Genomic DNA, 8,350 nt, shown 5'->3' on the forward strand with positions numbered 1-8,350 from the left:
TTATTTGAGTATTGGGTGTATGCGTGTGTGTGTGTGTGTGTGTGTGTGTGTGTGTGTGTGCATAGAAGTGTATGAGAGAGAGTAGTTCTGTTAAAGATAAAGATAAATGACTTTTATTCTACTTTTGAGCTGATTATTACCTAAGATACGAAATTGAATCATTTTCACAATAAAACCACTTTTTGTACTTCTGTATTACAGAAAAGGCTTTGAAGGTCTTTCCCTGAGAAAGCCTACAATGCCCTCTGTTGGCCAAACGTGGAACGACTGCTGAACCTATGAAAAAGTTTTCAAGTAGGAAAAAAAAATAAGGAAATACACATGCATGCAAAGCTTTCTCTATAAAACTGCCCATTGCAGTATAGTTTATGGAAAAAAAAAAAAGTTGAAGCAGTCTAGCAAAAGGGGGTACTGGTTAAATGAGTTGTGGTGCATCCACACAATAGAACTCAGCCAATAAATATGCTATTGTAGAAAAAGATTTAATAACAGAAAAATGTTCATGTCACAGGAAGGGGAAACCTCAGATCACAAAGCTGTTTTTTATGATCCCATTTTTATTATTTACAGAATAGATAGGACACTAAATAGAACAGCTAAATTGATAGGCAACTGAAAGGCATGTGCCAAAATTAACAGCCTTATCTGTTGGTGGTGGAATTGCGGGGGTTCTGGTTCTCCTCTTTGTGCTTAACTGTTATCTAAATGTGCTATGATCAACATGAATTATTTTTGTAAAATAGTAAAGAACAATTGATGTATTCTTAGATAAGAGTTTGCTATAGAAGAGACATGGAGATTACCTACAGGAAAGATTTCAGAACTTCAGTGCCATTTCAGCAGTGATTTATCTCAGACTACATATTTTCCAAGAGTGTTACCATCTGTAAATAAGAAATAATCCTTGTCCAGAACTACCAGTACTTCATAACTACCCAGAATATGGAGTGGCCTCCATATTCTGGGAGAAGAACTGTAACTTTCAGGCTAATTGGTTGAATATCTCTGCCTGATCCAATAGTTATGACTGTTGCCTGCAATACTTTTCCTTGAGATTTTTCTGGAAGCAAATGCCTCCTTTTGGTTGCAGTTTTGGCTGTACTCCTTGCAACTAAAACTCAGAGAGGGGAAGAAGCTGCCGCAGTTCCTGCTGTGCTTTCATGCTGCCACCACTGCAAGGAGACCCCCCCAAGATCTGTTTTTTTTTAAAGAAGTAAATCAAAAAATCAAACCCCATAATCCTACAGATTAAAAAAACTGGGGTCTTGAGTAGTGCTGCAACTTACTCAAAACTATGCATCTAGTTAGACTTAACATTGACTTTCAGTTCATTTATTTTCTAGTAAGTCTCATTTATCCAATCTTCTGATGAAAAGTTAGTAATATTAATAATCTGAAGATTTGGCTATTGATTGTTCTTCATAAATGAATAACTGAGCCTTGAATCAGAAGTGAAGCAGGGAATCAGCTATTTGGATATTTAGATGGAGCACACTTGAAAAGGTCACAATGCAGTTAGGATGGATTTATTTTTCTTATACAGGAGCTGGCAAACTATAGCCAGTGAGCCAAATCTGGCCACACCTACCATGTATGTCTTGTCTTGAAGAAACCCCCCCTGTAAGTAGGATCAGCCCTAATCCAGAGGCAGCCCATCCAGGTGCCTTCCTGAAGTTTTAGCAACAAAAAGCATTCTGTTTGTGATAAGAAAACCATTTCCCCCCACATCCTGATTGGAATGTCCCTGAATAGGTTCATGTTGGCCTTCTGAGAAATCGGTAACCTGAATGCTATGCGACTCCCACGGTTCTTTTGTCTTGAAGCGGTTTTTTTCTTTTACCTTTAAAAGATACCTGTAATTGCTAATGGGGCTTTCTTCCTCCTTGGAGGCGGAGAGCCCGTTTGCGCAAACGTTCAATAAACCCTCTTGCTAATTGCATCTGCCTGTCTGGGGTCTGAGTCTCTGGGGCGTCCACCGGGACACGTTGGCACCCGTGAGCCAGGGTCCAACAGTCTGTCGCTGCTTTCTCTCTACAGCTGCGGGTTGAGTATATGTCCTACTAAGCTGAAAATATTTCCTATATGTCCTATAACAGAAAAAGTATGCAAACCCCTGCTCTTAGAGATTATTTTAATCCTATCCTACCTCAGGATGTTTAAATATTTCATTACACCTTAATGTCTCTAGCCAACCATAGGTGGTAGGACAACAATAGACCCTCATACCACATTCATAAAACACTGTTTTTGTGGAATTCTTAGATTTTATTTATTTATTCATGGGAGACACAGAGAGAGAGAGAGAGAGAGAGAGGCAGAGACATAGGCAGAGGGGGAAGCAGGCTCTATACGGGGAGCCCGATGTGGGACTCGATCCCTGAACTCCAGGATCACGACCTGAGCCCAAGGCAGACACTCAACCACTGAGCCACCCAGGCGTCCCTTTTCATGGAATTCTAGATGTTATTTTTGCATTTGTTTTATATGCTATTTTTGTTTTATTATAATTACTAAGTGAAAATATAAAACAACATTCATCTAAAGTATGTAAAGAGTTTAGGATGAGAGCACTTCAGGACCCATGTCATCTCGCACAGTGAAGATGCCCATGGTTACCAGTGTGCACCCCAAATCAAAGAGCATCCCCTTAATGTTTGCTCTGAATGAGATTCCCAGGACTTCTCACAACTTGATGGGAGCTCCTTCCCACCAACCCAGAATGATGGCACTCTGGAATTCCCTACCTCTTTGATATTAATAACAGTAATTCATGACCCTATATACTAATAATACCAATAAAATTCAAGAGGAAAAAATATATGGAGAGAGGTAATAATTTGAATGTGATCTTAGCACAAATTTGAGTGTTCATCGACGGAGTTCCTACTATGTGCCATGCATTGTAGTGGACCTTGGAGATATTAGAGGGAATAGACAACAAAATGAATGCCCCACCCTGCTTTTTGACATCCAGGAAGGTATATACTGCGAAGTCTGCTACAACCACAGCAAAAAGGAAAAGTTTTAACACTTCCCCATTCAGGCTTGCCTCCCGAAAGAGCAAGAATCATGGCCTCCAACTCAGTCTTCACTTCCCCCCTCCAAATCTCAAGGGCATTGGATCTGCTTGGTGAAAGTTAGGTTATGCATGGAATCCAGGATACAAGGTACTCTGGGAAAAAGAGCTTTTAAATTTTAAGTTTCTAGCATTCAGTGAGGCACACTTAAGAGGGGTCAGAAAAGAGGTGAGAGAGCCAATCTGAACATCAGTCACGTTTACCAAGCAGATGATAGGAAGACAAGTCCAGGCTAAGGAATAGCAGTGGTTAATGAATGGGGTGCATCAGAGCAAGTTGGCCATTGGCCAAGTTTTTGTGCCTTGGGAAACTTGTCAGACAACCCTCCTCCAAGCTGGAAGAGCAAGGGAAAGCCAACCCTCTAACTCCATCCTCTCAATCATGTTATTCCTCCCTTTGTGCCCAATGGATAAGAAGGAGTTGAGAGAAGGTTGGGGGAAATAAAAGAGATTGAAAACATCTGGTGGGAAGATGCTGAGTCAGGTTTTGAACATGTTAAGTTCAAATTGCCCTTAGGGACATCAAGTTAGAGATGTGAAATTGTCAGTTTTATGTAAGATAAGGGTATGAAGTTCAGGAGAAACAGCTGAGTTGGAAATTTAAATTTGAGGATCTTAATATATAGATGATGGTTGAAACCATGGGATTAGACAATCACCTGGAGAGTGTATGTAGAACAGGAAAGAAGAAAGCCAAGAGCTAATTCCAGGATCCAACAGCCCTAAAGAGGTGAGAGGGTGAATAAGCCCTGCAAAGGAGATGGGAAACAGATGGAGAGGAGAGACAGAAGAGGCTCATGGAATTCAAAGGAGGAAGGGGTTTTAAAAGAAAGAAATTTGTCAGTTGTGGCATGCTTCAAAGAATTCAGGAAGGACAGGTCATTGGGCTTGGCAACTCAGAGGCTGCTCTTTCAGTGATGGGTGAGAAGTCTACTTTGCAATGGGGGTAAGGAATAGAGGAAGCAGTGTGGACTCTTGTGAGGATACTGGCCACGAAGAGACAGAGAAAGAAGCTGTGCTACCTAGAGAAGGATGCGGGATTGAAGAATTTTTATTTATCATGATGGAAGAAACTGGCATAAAAAATAGGCTGCAGCAAAGGGAACAATATAGAGGAAGAGACTGAAAATTCAGAAGAGAAAAGGGTTAACTGATGGAGCAAGTACAATCCTGGAAAAGTTAGGGCATCCTTGAGAGACTGAGCCTTAAACCTAAAGAGGGTTAACATGCAGTTGAGATGGAAGTTGAGGGAGTTCCTCGTGCCTGGAGCCTCATTGCTCTACGCAATAAAGGTCAAACTGCCATTTCCTGGAAGGAGGGGTGATAACCTGGAATGCAGAAGGGTCTTGGGAAGAAGGATAAGACCGGAAATAGAAAAGGAAGCTGACTTGAATATTGACTGGCCTTATTGTGGTAATCTTTTTGCAATTTCTACAAATATTGAGTCACTATATTTGTACACCTGAAACTAATAGAATGTTGTATGTCAATTATATCTCAATTTTAAAAAGAGAATAAAGAAAGCTGACTAGAAGAAACATGAACAGATTGCGCAGTGGCATGGTGTGAGTTGATCATGCATTTATAGTGGTACCAATTCTTTTTTTTTTTTTTTAAGATTTTATTTATTTCTTCATGAGAGACAGAGAGAGACAGAGAGAGAGAGAGAGAGAGAGAGAGAGACAAAAGCAGAGACAGAGGCAGAGGGAGAAGCAGGCTCCATGCAGGGATCCCAGGTCACCAGGATCACACTGTGGGCCAAAGGCGGCACTAAACCGCTGAGCCACCCAGGTTGCCCTAATGGTACCAACTCTCATACTCACTGGTACCATTCTCACTCACCCAGAGACAGAGCATGGAAGATGATGGGTTAATCTGATGGGTTTTTGTCCCAAGGTCAGGTGCTGGGAAGGAACACGCGAAGGCATTCCCTAGGGAGATGCTTAAATGGGTACATTAGGATCGATATTTGTAGGATATGGGAGAAAATAAAATCAAGTCATTTTATCAGATACCTGAGAGAAAAGGTTGGGTGGGTAAGGAACCATCAGTCTTAAAGAAGTAGCAAAGCAAGTAAAGCAGGCTTTGGGAAATAAACGGAAGGACAGAATCTAGTGATCAATGGAGCTAAAACTTGGGAGGTAGAAAAGTTCTGGGTGCCAGCAAAGCTCCTTCACGGAGTATTTGCACTTTCCTTTCTTTTTTTTCTTTTATTTTCCTCCCATTCTCCCTTCACTCAGAACCAAGCTTTTTTCTTTACCTGTTTTGGAAACAAGGATACCCTTGAAGAGCTTGAAATGCAGGAGTGACATGATTTGATATAAAATGTTCAGAACAGCAAGAGACATTAAAATAAGGTTCATAGCAGCATTGATTGTCATAACACAACACTAGAAAATAACTATTCATCAATAGTGGCATGGATAACACTGCATTTACTTAAAGTCTAAAAACAGGGGCACTTAGTTGACTTAGTTGGCTAAGTGTCCGACTCTTGGTTTTGGCTCGGGTCATGATCTCAACATTGTGGAATCAAGCCCAGGGTCAGACTCCAAGCTCAGAGGGGAGCCTGCTTCAGATTCTCTCTCTCCTTCTCCCTCTGCTCTCTGTTTCTTTAAAATAAGTAAATCTTAAAATCTAAAAAGAGCTAAAATCAAACTGCATTGCTTAGGAGATGCAGAAAAGGGTGGTTAAGCTTGGAAAACAAGTAAATGATTGTCAGAAAAGTGAGGATGCTGGTGACCTCTGAGAGAATGGAGGCTGTCTTCATCAGGGAGGACCCTTGGAGAATGTAGGGGCTTTTAATGTTCTGTTTGTTTTTTTTTTTTAGGTTATTTATCTATTTATAAATATTTAGGTTATTTAGGTTATTTATTCTATTTATTTATGAGACACACAGACAGAGGCAGAGACATAGGCAGAGGGAGAAGCAGGCTTCATGCAAGGAGCCTGATGTGGGACTCAATCCCAGAAACCCCGGGATCACGCCCTGAGCTGAAGGCTGACACTCAACCACTGAGCCACCCAGGTGTCCCAATGTTCTAGTTCTTGATTGAGTGGTAGTATTATGGGTATTTCCTTTATAATTTTTCTTCAAGCTGTACATAAATGTTTTTGCACTTTTCTGTGTTATATAACCTGACTAAAGAGAAAACATGCATGGAATGATACATATACTGTATTTAGGAGGGGAAAATGAGATTAGGGGTGTGTGTACAGATACAGTTGTGTTTCTAATATTGTGTTACATGTTTCATTAGCTCCCAAGCTAAGTACATGGGTTTTCAATTATTATTGTCCATAATTTTTGATAAGCCTAAAATATTTAAATCAAAATTAAAACTAAGAAGGCAATATGGAAAAGAAGGTGGATGCTTTTGGTTCTGTTTTCATTTCCTTTATGGTTGTTATTCAATAAACTAGAAACAAGAGAGAAAATTCAGTAGTTCAATCAGTGCTTTAAAGATTTGCCAGCATTCAGAAGTTCTTTTCTTCAAGGATACATGGAGAATAGAATCCAGTTACTAACCTCAGGGTTTGATCTCAGGCCTGTTTGGTTTAGTTTTGGAGAAGTGATCTCAGGATATAACTGCCTGTGTTCTGGGGATCCCTGGGTGGCGCAGCGGTTTGGCGCCTGCCTTTGGCCCAGGGCGCGATCCTGGAGACCCGGGGTCAAATCCCACATCGGGCTCCCGGTGCATGGAGCCTGCTTCTCCCTCCGCCTGTCTCTCTCTCTCTCTCTCTCTCTGTGACTATCATAAATAAATAAAAAATTAAAAAAAAAAAAAATTTTAAAATAACTGCCTGTGTTCTGAGAGCAGCCCCCACCTCTGCACGAGAGTATCTGCTACTCATCCCATGGCTCTCTCAAAGGCTCACAGACCCTTCCCTGCAACCCTCATGTGAAATGGCCTGGAAGTCATTCCACTGTTGGGTGGAGATAGCTGCTGCCAGCAAACTACCCTGCTTTCCCAGAAAGCCTGTTCCAACCTCTTCCTACTCATTCAGCAAGTCCTCATTCCATGCTGCTGACCTTGGATTTTCCCTCGCTGTGTAAACAAGTAACTGGGAAACTACATGAGTGAAGGAAATCCTCAGCAGGAATGGAAAATGCAAACTCTGGCACATTCAGAATGCAATGTAAAAACTGGTCGTATATGGATTTCCCGATCTCCTGGGCCTCTGGGGCTCCCTGCTCAGCCTTTCTTTAAGGAGTCAGAATAACCGTGTCCCGATTGCCCTTAGTTCTGTGGTTTTCTCATACGGATTCCTAGGGGAGGAGAGGCCATCTGTCCCTAGTGGATAAATGGAAGGAAGCTGGTCCAGGTAACTGCTTGTTCAGTTGAGTTAGTGAAGCACCCCAGGATCTGCTCAGACTTTATATACAATAATAAAGTTCTTATTATTTTGGTTGCAATTTCTGTTGCAGCCGAAACATCCTAATTGTCGTAGGATGGAAAGAGGAAATTTCGTTACGTACTGCTGACAACTGGGAGCAGGTAGTGATAGATAAGGGAAAACCTCTAGGGGCCCTGTGTCGTGGGCCTGCGGCTGGACCACCTAGCCGCTCGTTAGGCCTGCCCGGGGGGGGGGGGGGGGGGGCTGCGCTCCAGGCCGATCGGACTCTGGGGGGAGGGAGGAAGCGGGGGAGCACTGGCCGCCGACGCCGGGCGTGTGCAGGGCCCAGCAGGGGAGGTGCCCACCTTCACCACCTGTCGCGGATCGAGGACCGATGAGGAAGCGGGCTGAAGCGGTTGGGCGCAGTTCCATCCTGCACCCCTAGCGGAGCCCCAGCTGGGACCCGGCGCCCGAGGTGCGGCCGAGCGGCCCGGCGCGGTGGGCAGTGGACACGCACTGTCACGCTTACTGGACCGCGGTCGCTCCCAGGAGTGTTGTTCCCGGATTCCTGCTTGAGTCGGGAAGGGCCGGACGCCCAGGGGGCCCCGGCGGCCCGGCGCGGCGCTGCCCCTGCTCTCGCGCCGCCCCGGCGACCTCGGCCGCGGTCCTCGGCTGTCCTCCCGCACCTCCATCGGGCGACCCAGGACCCCCCACCGCCGCCGCAGGTTCCCCGGCCTCGGACGGCCTGCGGGCGGACCCACGACGGGACGGCGAGCCCCGCCTCCCCTCGGCTCAGGAGGCGTCGCCCCCGCGGCGGGAAGCACCCTCCGAGCCGAGCCAACGGGCGGAGCCCGCGTAGAGGCGCCAGCGCGCGAGAGACGGCGGGAGGAGGGCTCCGCTGGCCCGACGGCCAATCAGAGCAGGGCCGCAGGCAGG

Source organism: Vulpes lagopus, chromosome 3 (genome assembly GCF_018345385.1).
Source record: "Vulpes lagopus strain Blue_001 chromosome 3, ASM1834538v1, whole genome shotgun sequence".
In the NCBI taxonomy this organism is placed as follows: Eukaryota; Metazoa; Chordata; class Mammalia; order Carnivora; family Canidae; genus Vulpes; species Vulpes lagopus.